The sequence below is a fragment of the Aphelocoma coerulescens genome, chromosome 4A (genome assembly GCF_041296385.1).
Source record: "Aphelocoma coerulescens isolate FSJ_1873_10779 chromosome 4A, UR_Acoe_1.0, whole genome shotgun sequence".
In the NCBI taxonomy this organism is placed as follows: domain Eukaryota; kingdom Metazoa; phylum Chordata; class Aves; order Passeriformes; family Corvidae; genus Aphelocoma; species Aphelocoma coerulescens.
The window spans coordinates 18,566,853-18,583,975 of NC_091018.1; the positions used below are offsets into that span (position 1 = coordinate 18,566,853).

The 17,123-nt window shown below is 50.6% G+C and overlaps 1 protein-coding gene across 6 annotated transcripts in view; it reads left to right on the top strand.

The window, feature by feature from the left end:
* The first annotated feature begins 9,962 nt into the window (after positions 1 to 9,962).
* LOC138110569 (gamma-aminobutyric acid receptor subunit beta-4) overlaps positions 9,963 to 17,123 on the top strand; it is a 54,248-nt gene continuing 47,087 nt past the window's right edge. For 4 of the 6 annotated variants that reach the window (XM_069015632.1, XM_069015635.1, XM_069015637.1 and 1 more), the window contains exon 1: positions 9,963 to 10,156. The gene's annotated coding sequence lies outside the window, so the exon portion shown is untranslated. The remainder of the gene's footprint in view (positions 10,157 to 17,123) is intronic. The other 2 variants (XM_069015633.1, XM_069015634.1) reach the window with 2 other exon arrangements.

Consider the following 17,123-nt stretch of genomic DNA (forward strand, 5'->3'; position numbering starts at 1 on the left):
CAGCCAGTGCTGGGCTCCCCAGAGGTGTGGGCACAGCAGGGTCCTTCCCAGACAGATTCCCACATGAGAAATGCAACCCACAAAAGCGATAAATCAGTCTGGCTTCTCTTCCTCCCTTCCCTGCTCTTTCCTGCTTGCTTTCCCCATGTTTTCCTCCTGCAGCAGTGTTGTTTCCTTCTTGCCATCCCGCCCCACATCAGTGGCAGCCACCCTGCTCTGTGCCCACCCTGCCAGCCTTGCGGACAGTGTCCCACCTGCCCGTCCTGAGGTGCCTCCTCCATTCACCCGTGGCTGCTGCCTGTAGAGCAGGAGGAACTGGGTTCCTTTGGATGGGAAGGCACGTGGAAAAGCCTGTTCCCATGCACCATTTGCCATGGTGAGGCAGTTCTTGCCCCTCACACTCTCCCTAAGAGAGCCCCAAGGCCCATCCCAGCACCCCCACCCTGCTGGGGATGCTTCCACAGCTCCAAACACAACTCACGGCTCCCCAGTCCTCTTTCTTTTTTTTTTTTTTTTTTTTTTTTGAGGAAGAGAACTCCGCCTAATGCCAAAAGGAGGACAGGCCTGCTGGGGATTGCAGTTCACTTTTTAATTTTGAGATGCCTCGTTAGCTCTGGGCCGAGCTGAGTGGCTGAGAAGCATCAGCCTCTTGCTCTCCTCCCTCTCCCCCACCCCCTTGGAAACCCATTAGGCCGATGAGCAGGTCGGCTCTTGGGGGTGGTGCCGTGGCAATGAGTGCCATGTGCTCACCTGGGGAGCTGGGCTCAGTGGGGGGACACCAAAGGGGAAAGCTGGAGCTGCGTGGAGATGATGGAGAAATCTGGGAGCAACTCCAGCAGAATGATGCCTTTTCCTGGTCTTAAAATCAGGAGTCACACACGGTTAGAAGGGGAAAAGGGATTTTACCTTGGTATTTATTTTAAGGATCCTTAGGTGTACACGTCCAGGTCATATACATCGAGATGTACCCCACTGAGTCTATCTCTGTCTTCGTCTTCTGTCTCCACACCTCTCTCTCCCCCCCCAACATTGGGTATAGCATTATAGGTTTTACTAATTAGCATACCTATCAAAGATTCCCCAATAAGAGGCTCAAGTGAGCCCCCTTCCCCAAGGAACTCTCCCCTGGATGGTTCTATCTTGGTTTACAGAATGTGTTCTGGAGAGGACCTTGGGCTCTGGGGCACACTGATCTCTGGCTACGAAGCTTCTAAAATGTTTTGTCTCTTAGCTTAACAAACAAGTCCAAGAATGTAGGCAAAAAAGCACTAGGAATACAGAAGTTGTAAAAAGGTATAACAGGGGTATAAAGGAAAGGGCAAAAATCTTCATGGCATCAAGAAAGCTACCCTGGTTAGGTGGGAGCAGCCTGAGGGACAGGCCTCTCTCAGGTTTCTACATTCCCCAAGCCCTGAGTGTCACACCATGCTGGAGAGATGTGGGACAGCGCCAGGGTGGGACATGCAGGGACCACAGGGCTGATACAGGAGAGGGCCTGGGACTGAAAGGACAGGACAGAATCATGGCAAAGCAAGTCCACAGGGTCTGGCCAGGCTTGTGGCAGGGATCTGGAACATCCTCCAGGAGGGATTTGCAGGGAGGAGCACGATGCAGCCAGGCCTCCAAGAAGGAGATCTTTGTCCTGGTACTGCAAGAGCAGCAACAATGCAGAGAGAGGCCTTTTGGTCTTTGGGACAGGACAACGTTCTGACAGGGACATGAAATCACAGGTGGGAGCCATCCAGATGGCCCTGAGGGATGGACAGTCTGGGGGGTGTTTTGTGCAGCACGCTAATTACACCACGAGGCAAGCGGGATGCTCATGATTTAGGGCTGGGTGAGCAGGGGATGCTGCAGATAATGTCTGGGAATCATTGCAGAGCCACGGCGAGGGGAGGCAGGGAGCTTTCAGAGCAGCGCCCTGGCTCTTGTAAGTGCTCTTAGGCACTCACTTTCAGAAGCATTAGTTCCATAGGAGAAAAAAAAGGCAGAAAAAAAAAAGGCAAAAGAAAGCAAACTAAGATCATATTGCCCCAGGGTAGAGAAGGCAGTGAAGGAATGGCAGGAAGATCCCACTTGAGCTCGTGACTCAGCTGCTCGCTGTTGGTGCAACATTTCCAGCCCGAAACTTTGCAAGAGTTTCAAGCAGATGTTTCTTTATGGTTTTCCAGCATCATTTGCAGATCTTGGTAGCCAAAAGCAAGGTGAGGGCACTCTCTGCTCCGTGCTGCCAGCCCTCCTGGAGTGCAGGGTTCCTGGTGTTTCTCCTGGGGGGGTGTGAGTGTCTGGAAACGCCCGGTGAAAACAGAAGGACCATGAAGCCCTTGGGATTGCATGGTAAATCCTGGGTTTTCATGCCTGTGGGTCCAGCAGCTTTCCCTGCCCCATTTTTAATTCAAACTTCCCTAAGGAAAATTAGCACTTGAGGGGTCTTGGGTTGAAATGAGCCTGTGTCCTGCTCCTCATCGGCTCTGTGTCATGGACCTGGCTTCCCAGCTCTCATCGCCCTCATTTGGGACATCCAAAACCCTCCTTAGCTGCAACATCTTGGCTTTCCTCCTTCCTGTCCCCTGCCCCTCCTGCTCTCAGCTCCTCCCTGCTCCATCACACCTCCACCCTCCTGGGGACCCAGCCCTGCTCCCATGTCCTGTTTATTCCCCAGTATTCCTCCTTCAAAGGTCACTCCAAATTCAGCGGAGCTGGGGGTGAAATCCTCAGCCTTTCCCTGTGTAACAGCATCACTTGAAACCCAGAACTGTAAAAATAAATGATTGCTGATGCATAAAGTGTTGCAGTGAAGCATCGTCAGTGGTTCAGGGCTCCAAAACTGGCGGGGCTGCGCCGGCTGGCACGGATGCAGCAGGGGATGGGGGGGCTTGTGTTATTTCCCTGGCCCACCAGCCCCCTGTGTGCCTGGGAAACAGCTGCTCTTAGTGGTCCTGTGCTGGAAGGAAAGGGAATTTGGTGTCTTCCATGGTCAAGGCTGGTGGTACTGGTAAAGTCTTCCCGAAAACGTCCCTGTTTCCCACTGCGTGTCGGGTGGTGGTTTTTTTCCAGGCAGCTACCTTGCTTTGGACTTTGGAAGGGGAGGGGGGGAAATCTTAGGAAAAATGATTCAGAAATTTCTGAGAACAAGCCAAGGCGTGTGTGTACATGCTGGGGTTTTTTTCCTGTCCTAAAATGTTGGGGGATGACACTGGCGGCGCCTACAGCAGGGCTGGCCCCTGTGCATGTAGAGCAGGTGGGTCACTGGGCCACCAGACCTGGCACAAGGGCTGCTCTGGGGTGTGAAGCAGCACCCCAGAGCAGTGATGCTGCTGCAGGAGGACCAGGGTGTGGGGCTGGGAGAGGGCAGTGGGGGCTGGTCCTGGTCTGCCTGTCTGGGGCGCCACAGGAGCTGCTCACCTGCCTTTCTAGGCTCTGGTTCTCAGCTTTCCAGCCCTCTTCCCCTCCTCTTCTGTGGCAAAAAAAAAGTTTAAATCTCAGAGCAGCCAGATTCAATTTTCCTTTTGCTTCTGAGATGTCTTGAGCCAGCTCTTTTGGGGCAGGGAATTGAGATTTAGCAGGAAAGGCTCTCGTCCTACCAGGGACAGCTCCTTCCCTGCCCAAAGTTGGGCACGGGGTGAACCTGAAATGCTGCATTTCACAGAGCCTGACTCCACCAGGAAATGTCACCCTTCTGCCCCCATACCGTGGCTGGGCAGAAGAGCAGCTCTGGGTTTGAAAGCAGAGGGGTAATCATGGATCAGGCTCGGGAAACGATTTAATTGGAGAAGGAGAGACAGAAGCTGTCTGGAAAGTCTGTAAACCCCAGTGTCACTCAAGGCCAAAGGGAAGGTGGATACCTGCTAGGGCTGTCAGCAGTTCCCCTTTCCTTCCTGAGTAAAGAATATTAAGAAAAGGCCATTCTTGGTCAGTAAAACTGGCTGCAGCTGTGCAGCCCTCATTCCTCCCCAGTTTATGTGACTTCTGGCTCCAGACCATGGGTCACGTCCTCTCTAGGGCTAATCCAGAAGGAAGATGACAACCTCCTGCTGTTGTGTCTTACTTCATTAACTGAAGTGGCAGGAAATGAAAGGATCCCGTCCTTCTTGGGACATATGTGGATGTTAACACATTGCCACATGACGGAATTTCTATTTTTTTCACTTTGCTCTTTTTATACCCAATACATTCTGTGAAAAGGACTCGGAGGCTGTAAAGTCAGACACACAAGGCTTCAGAAAAGCCAGGACTGGGGTTTCTCCAGGGATCTGTATTTGTGAGGGTGCATCAGGAGGCAAGGTCCAACAGTTGCTTCCTCCTGAGCAGCCCTACAGAGCACACCAGAGATGCCATTTACACATGGAGCTGGTGTTTCTCGTTCCCTTCATTCCAGAGGGGGACAGGCTGGGAGCATGGCAGTGGGGACAGCTGAGGTGGCCACAGCAGGTGATTTAGGGTGGGTTGAGGTGATTGCCTGATGCAAACCTGTGACTGAGCAGCCAAAATCCATCTTGGACTTGTGCTTTGCTGGCTGCTCTGTGCTCAGACCTGCTGTCCACACAGCATCAGCTGCTTTTATAACTGCTGTGAAGCACACCAGTACAGCAGGAGCATGTTCACACCTCCCCCCTGAGAAGACAAAGGTATCTCCTGCTGAGGGGTGCCCAGTGAAAATGTGATTTTCCAGGATGCTCGGCAGCACTGGAGCCAGGCTCTGCCTGGTCGAAGCACGGCTCCTGTTGATTTCAGCCACAGCTGTGAGCGCTCAGCCCCAGCTCCCCAAGAGAGACACACAGAGTTCACCAAAATCCGTGACCTGGGGAGGATGGAGCACACAGGAACCCTGTGACACATCCAGTCCTGAAGAACAGGGCTCAGCCACAAGAACATCTTCCCTTCCCTGTGGGCTTCCCCCTGGCTCACTGCAGGGCAGGCAGGGACCCCACTGTCAGCGCTGCCCTGCTGCAAATCCAGCCTCTATCAATCAAGGGAAGGGAATGAGCAGGGATGCTGTGGACAGTTTAATTAAGAACTGGCTCCACAACGTCCATTCAGCAGTGGGCATCCTTCCACCTAACCTTCATCCATTTTGTTTTCTTCACGATTTGGTTCTTGAGGGCACTAAAGTTTTAGGATATTAGACAAGTCCCTTCCTCCCGTGTGACAGAGCTTGTGAACCTCTTGCTGCACGTTGAACACACTTGTGTGTTCATGTGTGGCCACACTTATTATCCTCCTTCTGAGACAGGAATCTCTGGCACAAAGCAGTGGAGGCAGTTTTGGGAGAAGACAGCAACGGAGATGAGTTCCCCTGAGTCTCAGCCCAGAGTCAAACTGGCCTTGGGTTTCTGGGCAAGCTGTGTGCTTGCCACAGAGCTCTGCCTGGTTTTCAGCATTTGGTGTTCAGTGGGGAACACGAAGTTTTGCTGTCATCCATTCCAGTGTCCTTCCACTGCAACTGGAGGTGTTGATTCTCATGCTTACGTCCAAGCCTGTGTGGGATAAATGCATCTGGCTGCCCTTCTGCTTCCTTTTCCCCCTTGGCTGGTGCAGTCTCTCCCTGCAGCTCTGCTCAGGCCCTGACACAGCTGCTTTCCAGCCCTGCTGGAGCAGTCCATGGCAAAGATCTCTCTTAAAACCAAGATGTCATCATCATTTTAACTAAGCTTTTATTCCAGGAATTTTGCCTCTACCCTCAGTCATAAATTTTTACAGCAAGATGCAATGCATTCGAGTAACTGATTAGACAGAATAATTCCAATACTTCTTAATTAATTAACTGCCTAAAACCAGATTGTTATTTACAGCCAGTCTGGAGGATGTTTGCCACATCACCTGGACCCATCTTCCTCGTTGACAAACATCAGCGCAACACTCACCATTTCTGAGATTACTCCTGCCAGGAAATTTGCCTTCGAGGGGCTGCCACTGAAAGCAAGATGTGAAAGGAGTGTAAAATCCATTAGTAGAAGTCCTTTTGGTTACTCAAAATATATTTCCACCGCCCTGGAGCTGTTCATCAGAGCAGCTTTACATACCTGCATTGTTCATTTCCTAAGACTCCCAGTATCCCAGTTAGGCAGAGAAATATTTTTAATCCATATAACACGAAATATAAAAGCCAAGGAACGTGCTGTAGTTTTACTGCTGTGTGAAAGACACTCTGTGTGTGCACGTCACTTTTCTCACCTATGTCTGGTTCAAAGAAAAAAAAGTTGGAGGCTGCTACAGTGTCAGGCTGGCTGGATGTAAGAGGGTTTTTTTTTGGTGGTACTGACAGTGCTTGGTTCGTAAAATCCATTCTTGCAGAGAGCCCTTGCTGGAGGTTTTTACGTCTTGATATTTCATGTGAAATATCATGCACTTGTTAAAGCATGACCAGAAAGGTGGACAAGACAAACGAGGTGCTTAATGAAGGCACAAGGTCCTTCAGAGGAACTCACATCACGTGGGTGAGAAAGGGCAGTGGTGGATGGTGGAGCCCTGTAGGATGAACACAATGGTCAGCTGAACAGGTTTGCTGGAGATCCAGGGATTGATCCTGTTCCCATGAAAGAGAAGGAAGCAGAGCTCTTGTCCCTTCCCCCTGGGATGTTTGCTCTGAGCAGAGTGGGAATTTCAGGCTGGGCTGGGAAGCACTGATCCTGCTGTTCCTATAGGCTGTTTTTCTGGCTGTGGCATTTATCCTTGCTTCTGTGTCACAGCTAAAAACTCTTTTTCTCCTCTCATCTTTCCCCCCTCCCCTTCCTGTTTCTCCTGTTCTTTGCAGTCCTGCAGGAATGCTGCTGTTAAATAATTGTGCTCTCAGAGATGTCCATGCTTGTGACAGGGGTGAGCCCAACCTACCGTGTCCAGAATTCCCCTCCCTAGACCTCAGGACCTCTTAATTCAGCTCTGGGATGGCTCCGAGTGTAGTTCTAGTTGGAAGAGAGACTCTGTAAAATTACATCTTGTTGTTCCATATTTATTCTCCCTCAGTGGTTTCCATGTCAAACTTGCTCAGTTTACCAGTCAAAACAAGATATTTCTACCTGCCAGCTCTGCCAGCTCAGCCTGGGCTCTGGAAATCAAGCTGTGCTCTCTGTGCCCTGGACATCATCACTCGCCAAAAAGGATTCTCAAATCAGGGCTGAGCGGGATGGGATGTTGATTATGCACAAATATAATTTGTTCTCGGGTGGTATTAGGGGCTCTGTGTGACAGATAGCAGCAAGGCTCCTGTGCTGTGCAAATATTGACTAACAAATCTTCCCCACCACCTGGGGGAGGATGGGCCACCACCGGGGCCATTTTACACCTCGGGGACACCAAGAGGGGGCAGTTTTTTGGGAGTGATAGCAAAAACCCACAGCATGGCACTGGGAAGCTCTGCTTCCTGCTATTCTCTTTACTTGTGAGAACAGACCTAAGCACCTCCTGGTCCATCGCTTGGTGGCCAAGCTGTGCCCTTTCCTGCAATGTGGTGTCCTGTGGAATCCCCACAGGGAACAGGCAGGTGAGCCCACTTGTTGGTGTGGAGAAATGCCATGGTATAGACATAGGAAAGGCTCTTAATTAATGGGCATTAATCTTGGCCACAAATAGCTCCCCTTCTGATGGGAGAAGCAGAAGGACTTTCCTCAACACCCCCTTCCAGAACACCTGAAATTTTGTGACTTTGGTCACTGGCAGAATGTTTAAAGAACCCCTTTATGTATGTGGCAGAAAATACTATATATTTACTGTGTGTGATCATGTCATAGAGCAGGAAAAACGGGAAGGGTGCCCTGGCTATTGCACTGCTTTCAGCTTTACTCTTGTGCTCCTCTAGTGAATCCCCCATGGGCTGTCAGCAGGAGGGGACACCAGCGCCTTCCCTGTCCCCACGTGAGGCTCCACTCTGAGCCTGCAGAGCCATTTCAGCCACTAAAAGCCACGGTGGGCTTTTATCTGTGGCACAGCCCAAGAGCAGTGGAAGATGTAGGGTGACTGCCTTGGTTCCTGTGACACTTGGTCACCCCGTGCTCGCATTTGGGACAGTCAGCTGAGCTGGGAGAGCACCAAAGTGTCCCTTCCTCTTCCACAGCTCTGTGCTGCAGAGCCAGGATGGGTTTTTCTGGCCAGCAGATCTTTCCAAGCGCATCCCCTCAGCTACCTGGAGTACTTCTTACTCTTCTCTTGCTCACAGTGAGACAATTCACGCCTCTCTTTTAGCAGCTTGGTGTTGGTGAGACCACAGCAGGTGACATCTCCAGGCTGGGGGAACCTTGTGCCATGGGAAAAGCCACGCCCAAGGGCTGCACTGGGCAGTTCAATGGGTGATGCATAAAAAAAGGGGCTGCCCATGGCAGTGGCAAAGCCCTGGGTGTAACATCAGAAGCTGTCAGGCCAGGAGAGGAGGCCACCCAGGTCACAGATGCCACCTGGAGAAGGAAAATCCCACTCTCCTGGCCCCTGGGGAAGGATCTCAGCTTGGCAGGAAATTTTTGGAAGTGAGGGAGAGGGGAGGCTATGAGCTGAATTCTTCTTCTTATCCTCCTTTCACAGCAAAAATAGAACATTTATCACAAGTTCCCCTACATGTTTTTCTTCCCTATTGCACACTAGCTCCTTGCTAGTATTTGACGCTCCAGAAAAAAAGGAATTGATGAGTACTCAAGTTAATAATGTGTGCTTATTGTGTTGATGAATTGCTGGAGATGAATATATATGTAAAAGCTCTGCAAGATTCGCTCATCCATGCATCCTGAGTGAAAGCAATTATTTTGGTGAGCAAATGGGACTCTAGTTTTATGTTTTAATAAAGAGGTTCTGGGGTAAAAGGCAACTCTTGTCCCAGATATTATTGCAGATCAACTCTTGCTGAAATAAGGGAAACACCAGCACAGGGGGCAATCTTTCAAAAGCGAGTATCTTAGAATTATTTTTCCTACTAAACTCTTGCAATTCTTGGTCACCACCGAATTTCGTAAGACCTTCCCTGTCTTCAGACAGTGGAGAAAGGGCAGGACCACCTGAACAAAGCCCATCCAAGAGCCTCAGAAACTAAGGGACGGAAAGTTATCATCCCATGGATAACATTTGGAAAGAGGGAGGCTTGTTTTTGTGTGTGTGTTTTGTTTCTCGTGATTCCTAACTCAGATGAGAATTTACTGTGAATGTAATGATATTTTCAGGCCTGATTCACTCCATTTTTTCAATACTTGCCCTGTAAATTGTCCTGACTGCCCCTGAGTGTAAACCTTGGGCATTGTGCAAGTTTAGCCTGTCCCAACCTGGCCATTGTGTTTCTTTTGTTTTTTCCCCACATGCTGGGCATGTCCAGCTGGATTCAATCCAGGAGTTCCATGCTGTGGTATCCTTTAAAGACAACAGTCTGTAAACAGTGATGAGGAAGTGTGACTAACCCATAAAAAAAATTTGAAAACAGGGAGGAAAAAAAAGAGAAAACACCTTGTTGTTGTCACTTTGATAAAAATGACAAGTCCAGGTATTTCGTTGTTGTTACAAACACTTCCAAGACAGAGAAATGGATCTGATGTGAACAGAGCAGCTTATGTTAACCCATTGGAATTAATTTGGCTCAGCTAAGGGGATTAGATGGCTCAGGATTTGGTAAGGTGTGAGAGTGTTTTCCCAGACAGGTCACTCCCCATAGTCCAGGCCAGGTCTGCAGTTGCTTTGGGGGAGGATATTCCTGGTGCACATCAGAGAGAGGCTCCTCCATGGAGAAAACATTTATTGCCAGAAAAGCCCCAGCACTGAAAAGCTGGGTCAGCACCTTCGTGCCCTGAGTGGGCAGGGGAGAAGTGAGACATTCCAGTGGGCAGCTCGGGAGGAACTTCCCCAGGTGCCAGGCAGGGAAAACTGCTAAATGACCTCACCTGTGGGCCATTGTGGCCATCCCACCTCAGGGGGTGGAGTGTCCTGTGGAGGGAGGCGGTGGCTGCATCCCGTGGGATGTGATGGGATGGGTGTCCCACATATAGCAGCACCACCCCTGCCCGTGGGGGTGGTTTGGCTGTGAAGAGGAGGGTGGTGCTGTGCTTTCCCAGGTGTTCTGCTGCACTCCTACCTCCTGGCTCTGGAAGGAGCGTCATGGTGCTGGGGGAGGGATCCCAGCGCTTTGGATTCAGCCTTAATCCTGCTTAGAAACCGGTGTGCCTCTGTTGGCCTCGTAGCACCAGAACTGGTACAGGAATTGAATGTTTTGCATTGTAAAGCGTGTTTTTTGAGGCTGTGATGAGTCCTGGGGGTTGGTCTGCTCTGAGCTGGGGGTGGGGAAGCTGCCTGTGGTGAGTGTGTTCTGGTACATGGTTAAATACCCTGCTTCCTTTTGCACCCAGGGGTTCCAAGTATTTTGTGTCTGTGTGCAATCCTTTCTGAAGATCTGCCCCCTTCCAAAGCAGCGTGGCAGGGAAAGGTGGAGCTGCAGGGTGCCAAAGGCTTCCGAGCCTGCCCCAGCTGGAGGAGCAGAGGCTCTGGCAGTGCCCTGGCTGGCTCTAGCCAGGGGCAAACACCAGCTCTGAGGGGCTGAGTAAAAGCAAAAGGACTGGACTGTTCCTGAGTCCACCACAGCTCCCCAGGCAGGCAGAGCTGTGCCCCAGGGCTGCACTGGCAGGGCCCCTGGGGAGATGCAGTTGCCTGCCAGGATCCTGACAGAGGTAGGAGGGAAGTCTTCTCAGGTGGAGAGGTGTGGGGGTGGCTGATCAGCGTGGGCACAATGCTTCACGCTGCTGCTGGGGAGAAGAAGCCTGGCTTGTGTTGCTTTGCTGTCAGTCTACGACAGGCACTTGCTTGGCAAGCCCTGCTGTCCTCCTGCTACTACTCTTGGTGGAGGAGAGCTGGAGGGATCTGGGATGCTCAGTGCCTCTGCTTTCCTGGGGTTTGCTCCGTGTAAACACGGGGAAATGTGGTATTGCACAATGCAAGCCCTGCAGAGGGGGGTGGAACAGGGAAAAAACACCAAGTGTGTGCCCTGCAGAGCCTCGGAGCTGCTCTGTGTGGGTGTCCCTGCGAGGGCAGGGCAGGTGACCCCTCCTCCAGGAGGCTGGAGCACTGCCTTCATCTCCCAAGGATCTGGTCTGGATCCACCTTCTGCAATGTCCCTGCTCCAACAAAGAACCCAAGGCAGTGACATCCCTGCAAAGCAAGCTGGCTGTTGTCTCAGCTGGGCACTGCCAGCTCTAAGGGATAGATGGGAGCTGGCACTCCCTTCTCTTGGTGAAGTTGCTCTTAAAGGGTTGATTGCTTGGACCCACTGGTCAGTGCCAGGTTGATGATGGTCAGTTCTGGTGAGGTGATGGAGTTGTGTGGCTGTAAATGAGAGCTTGGCAAACCTGGGAACTTGTTTTCCTCTTGCTTTGCTTTAACCTTACCAAGTGTGCATCACCTGGGCAAGAGATCCACAAGCAGAAGCCCTTGCAAGACTGTCTTCATCACTGAGGATGAAACAGCTTTAAAAATCCATCTCCTGAATGTTGACCTAGGCCTCTTCCAAGAACAGATGAGGTTCTAGGTAGTCAGTAACCTTTTTTTTAATGCTGAAAGCCCTGTGTGTGTGTACAGGTGCTCTGCTGGACTGGGTCCACTGGCAGTCCAGATGCTGTCAGGCTTGGTGTCTGCTCTCTTGTTCCATTTTTAAGCCTGTACATTTGAGACCTTGTTTTTATTCAGCTTGGCTAGCTGTCTACCGACATCTTTTAAAATCAACCTTGATTTAGCTTCCTCTGTAATCCTTCAATCCCTCTGGGACAACCTTTACACTGTTTTTGCAGCCAGCTGATTGTTCTCTCTCACTTTCAAATTTCCATGGGATATTTGCAAGATCCCACTCTAATACCTACTAATCCATTAAAAATACCCATGAGATAGATTAGGTAATCCACTGTGCCTCACAGATTGTGCTCCTTAATTCTCTGCCTCCCCTGGAATAGTCACAGAACGGGTGCTACATCTGCCCTGGGAAAGCACTGTTCCTCCAGAAGGATCCCTCAGCACTGGCTCAGGAGCAGGCACAGTTTGCTCGAGAAAATGTTCTGTGACTGTTCAGGTCCATGGGGAGAGCTTCATGTGACAACAGGCTGGGACTGTGGCTGCTGTTATCCAGGTTAACCTGTGTGTTTGCAAAGAGCATCCCAGGGAGCAGTGCTGGCAGGAACAGAGGTCAGCTCTGCCTGCTCTGCAAGTGCTGTGGCTCCTGGCTGAACAGGAGCCTCATTGCCTGCTTGCACCACGTTCACGTTTGGGTATTCCAAAAGTCTGCTCAAGAGCTGTGCTCTGCTTGTACCCTCCCTTAGATGTTCCATCCTACCTGTGTCCTGTCTGTGATATCACTGCCCTGGTGAGAGCTTGCTCCCACTTGGCATTTTCCTTGGGAAGCCCCAAGTATTGCCCTTTCTTAAATGAAGATTGCAAGTTCAGTCGTCTGACTGGATGAGGTGACAGTGCCAGGAGAGGAGAATGGCACAGGCTGGAAATCCTCATTATCCTCCTTGCACAAGGTGGTGCTGTGCCTGGTGTGGTGTAGATGGGTGGAAACCATACCAGGGTTAGGCAAAATCTCTTTCTGTGCATGGACTCAGTGGTGTAAAAAACCAGGCACTGCCTAAAGGAGTGTGGGGAAATGTAGGAAACCTGTCATACCCAAGAAACCGTTTTCTGCCAGACCTACTTGGAGAGCAGCTGCAATCTCCATGGGAACTAGTGGTGGTAGATATCCTTCCTGCCCCTGCAGAACCATGAATCCTTGGGGAAGGAGCAGGCATTGGCATCCCCAGATACCCTGCAGGCCAGGGGCCTGTCTTTTAGCTCCACAACCCCACTGAGAGATTCCTCAGTGGTGGCAAGTCCCTCATAAACCCTGTTCCCCCCCCCCAGACAAATGCCAGATTTGCTGACTTGCCTTGAGACCATCTCTCCTTCTGGTGATGCATAACAGTGCCCAGAAGTGTAAAGCCATGGTGTGCTTTGCCCTTTTAAATCCAAGGGATTCCATGGGGTGACCTGCTGGGAGCAGAGGGAGAGCTTCAATATCAGCCTCTGAACGTGTTTGATGTTTCTGGCTGTTGTGCTGAGCCTGGCAAAAGAAATGCACAGCACTGGCTGTGGGTGGAGGAGGCATTGTGGAAATAGGAGTAAAAAAACCACCAAAACCGTGTGGGAAAAGGATTGGAAAGTGTTAAATGGATCTTTAAACCTAGATTTTATGGGAAAAGTTTAAGTAGGTTCTTAAGGGACCCTGCTGAACTCGGTGCTTTGAGATGTCACTGCAAATCAGAGATGCTGGATGAAAGCAGTTCCCAGAACGTTTCTGCTTTCATGATACATGGTCAACTTTTCTTGTTCCTCAAGCAATGTTAACACTAAACTGAGTTTGTGCTTGATGCTGTACATAAGTTAAAATAAAAGGAAAGGAACAGGGAAATCAGTGTTGGGAAACTTTTTTGTGATTTGGCTTGTGTAGCCTGCTGGGATGGCATCTTTTAGACATCCTCTCACTGCTGTAGCAGAGCCTGGGTCCTGAGATCTGTAAGCACAGCTATTATGCAGACAGCAATTTGTGAGCTCCTCTTGCAATCTTCCTGTGTGCTGAAAAGCCAGGAGCATTTCCATTCTGCCTGCACTGGAGTGTAGTAAATTTGAATGTCCTGACAGCAGACTGGCCTCTGAGTTATCTTTTGGGTGGTTTCAAAAAAAAACCATGGCACAGGACTAATTAGTCCATCAGCCGAAAATGATTCAAGGCTATCTGTTTTGGGAGGGCCAGAGGGAGATTTATGCAGAGGATGAATGTTTTCATCCAGGCAGCAGCTTCTCAAGCCCAGCACTGGATGTGCTGCCTTCTGCACCTCCAATTACCTGGGAGCTCTTGGCTCCTCACTAACCACGTCTGTCAGGCCTTGTGTAACCAACTCGTGGCCACACGTAGCCATGACGTGGGCCCTGGGTCTGAGCTGTAAACACAAAGCCAGGCTGCCCCGAGGTTCAGTGCTGGGAACAAAGCAGAGGCAGTGGCCTGGGCGAGCCATCTTCCACAGAAAGAGCAGGTAGATGCTGAACATTTTGGCCTTGTTCAGGAGCCTGGAGTGGAGGCTGGAGGGAAAAGTCCTGGCAGTGGAACTACAGGCTGTGTGCTGGTTGTGGCTGTGGCGACGCTGAGAGTGTCCCGGTGCTGATCCTGTTGGGTGGGGAGTCATTGAAAATGCAAGAGCAGTCTCATGGTCCTTTATCAGCAAACCTGGCCCTTTCCATGCCTGCCTTTATCACCCTGTGTGTGCAGAAACACTTCTACCAGACAGGGCAGGGCAACCTTGCCTGGGACTGGCTGTTTTGGGGCTGGGCTTCAGCTTCTGGAGGGCTGGGATTGAGGAGCAGGGTTTTGCATGGATGGATTCTCATGCCTTTGGGTATTTACCATTGCAGGGTGAGGCACAGACCTGTTCTAGATGTAGGTTTAGTAACTGAAGCCTCTAATTTTCTCTGGTTGGCTTTGTTTACTCAGCAGAAGACCTAAAAGCAGCTTTCCTGCTGCTGCAGGGATCTCGGAGACTGGTGATGCCACAGGCAGGGTGCAAGCAGGGAACGCTGAGGCTCATGCACAAAGCTGTCTTGAATAATTTCTCCTCTTGTCCAGAAGAGTCAGGGCTGTGCTCCCTCCTCCTGCACGCGTGATGCACTCGAATGGCAGGAGCTCAGCTGCCCCTTTGCCATCTCTAACCTCCTCCACAGAGTGAGCAGCTCCCAGGATGGCTGCAGCGGGTTTGGACATGTTTCAGGAGGATTCTGTATAGGGGAGGTTGCTTTTTCTTTTGTCTGTACCAGTGTGTCATTGCTTCAGTGGCTGGTTTGTGGATACCAGGCTTTAAAATAGAGATGTAGACAAATTGGAGAAAGGCCAGAGGAGAGCAGCACTAATTGTCAGAGCTCTAGAAAACATAACCTCTGAGGAGAGGTTGGAGAAATCAGGTGCATTTAATCTAGACAAGGCAGTATTGGTGGGGGAGGGAGGGGGATGTCATGGATTCTCAGAATATAAAAGCTGTTGTTAAGGAAGGATGATTGATTTCTTCTTTCACTGTTGTGGAGGGGGGGAATGACGAGACTAAACTACATTTAAACTGCAGAGAAGATTTGGTTTGGGTATCTAGGAAAAGCCTTCAGCGCAGTGAAACGCAGGAAGCATTCCCTCTGTTCAGGGAAGCCGTGAAATTTCTGACACCCTGTTAATGCCTTTGTTCCTGTAGTTCAGACTAAAGGGTAATTTTAAGGCTGATCCCTGTCCCTCAGCAACTGCAAACCTTGGCTCTGCCAGCAGTGCCAAGTCCATGTGGTCAGGAATGCAGGAACCAGGAGCCTTGAAGCCCTGGCTGTAGTTCATAAAAATGATGTGGCTTCAGTGGATCATAAATGGAGCTCTGTTCACCTGCCCACTGGTTTGGAGTCTTTTTGGCTGTGTCTGTGTTGCAGTTGGAGATCTGAAGGCACAGGAACCCAAGTTTGCTCTAGTGGTAACTTTCTTGGGTAGAGTGAAGAGGGGAAAACTTGGCCCTTAGCTCAGGGCAGTTGCCTGAGTAACCATCCCCCTGCTTCACTGAATTTTGTGCTATTGCCTTCAGTGAACTTCAGTGAACCAGGCTGAGTTCTGGGAGAGATGTCCCAGTCCAGGCTGCCATCACCTCTGGCTGGAGTGCAGGCACACACAGGCTCGGAAACCCAATCTTTCCTCTACACTGAGTTATTTCTGTAGCAACGTGACTCCAGGTGCTGGGGTTTTATGCATTATGAAATAAAATGGGAAAGTAATAACTGGTTGCTGGGAAAATATTGCAGATTAGCACAACTTGTTCTCTAGCTTGACTGTGTTTATATTTGACAAGTATCACTTGCAGAAAAACTCTTTCTTATAACTCTTTTGTCTGCTTCCCTTCCAACTTCCTGAGTGCATTATTCACAGGCGTCAAACTACTTTCAGAACAAAATGTTGGTGAACTCTCCAGTGGTGGTGAGAAACAGGGATGTGTGAGGGTGCCATTCACTGGTAAAAGTGGCAGAATTTCTCACACTCCCTCACTTGTGATCTTGCCTACAAATCTTTTCCAGGCAGAAGCTTTTTCTTTAAGGGGAGAAAGTCTAGTTCTTTGTACCCATTGGCAAGGCACAGCTAAAAGCACAGCCCTTTAATACCAGCTTTGCTTCTTTTGCCCTGTCTCGGATCCACAAACGCAGAGTTCTGTCTCTTCTGGACAAATTTACAGATGACATTATCCCATATTTGAAATACCCTACTTTTGCATCCCTCTTGCCTGGAGCTATTAACATTGGCAGAATTGATGTCCTTTGTTTATTTTTCTGTACTACTTAAAGTCTGCATGTTGGGCACCAGCTGGCCTGGTTTTCCATTGGGCTGCACCGAGAGTCAGGACATATTTTTGTGTTGGCTGCGTGCACGCTCCTGAACCCCTGTCCTGAGCAGACTGGGAGCCAGCCCTCCCAGCAGGGCTGGAGAAGGTGAAATGGCTTCAAGATAAAAGCAGGTTAAAGGCAGGACTTGCCTGCCTTCATCTTTCATTTTCTGTAGGGCAATCACACACGTAGGGTTGCACACTCCAGGGCTTGCAGGTGAGCAGTGGAACCTCCCAAATTCCGTGAGAGATGGGGTGTGGAGGAGCTGGCAGTGCCAAGAGGAGCCCTGCTGACTCTGCAGGGAGCTGGGGGCAGCACGGCTGATCCCTCCACCCCAGAGCTGCTCCTGGAGCCGGGAGTGGGGAGGTCTGGAGCTCATCCGTGGCTCTGACACTGAGTCACTGCATGACCTGGGGCGCTGGGATACCGTGGTGATGAACACAGCACAAATGTCTGGACGGATAGAATGGATTGGATGGGCTCTGGGTTTGACAAATATTTGTGTATCCCCACTGTCAGTGCTCCCCTGCTCTAAACCACCCAGCCTGCTGCTTTCAGTGGGGGACAGAGCTGTGCTGGGGAAGGAGGGGATGCACAGCCACAGTGACACCAGCACTGGTGGGGACAGGCTGGAAGCCAAGCAGGCAGTGGGGCACTCTTGGAGGCAACAGCACTGCATGGCAGGAAGGCTCTGGAGTGGGAATGCGTGGCAGGAAGGCTCTGGAGTGGGAATCTGGCTTCTCCCAGGCTCTGCT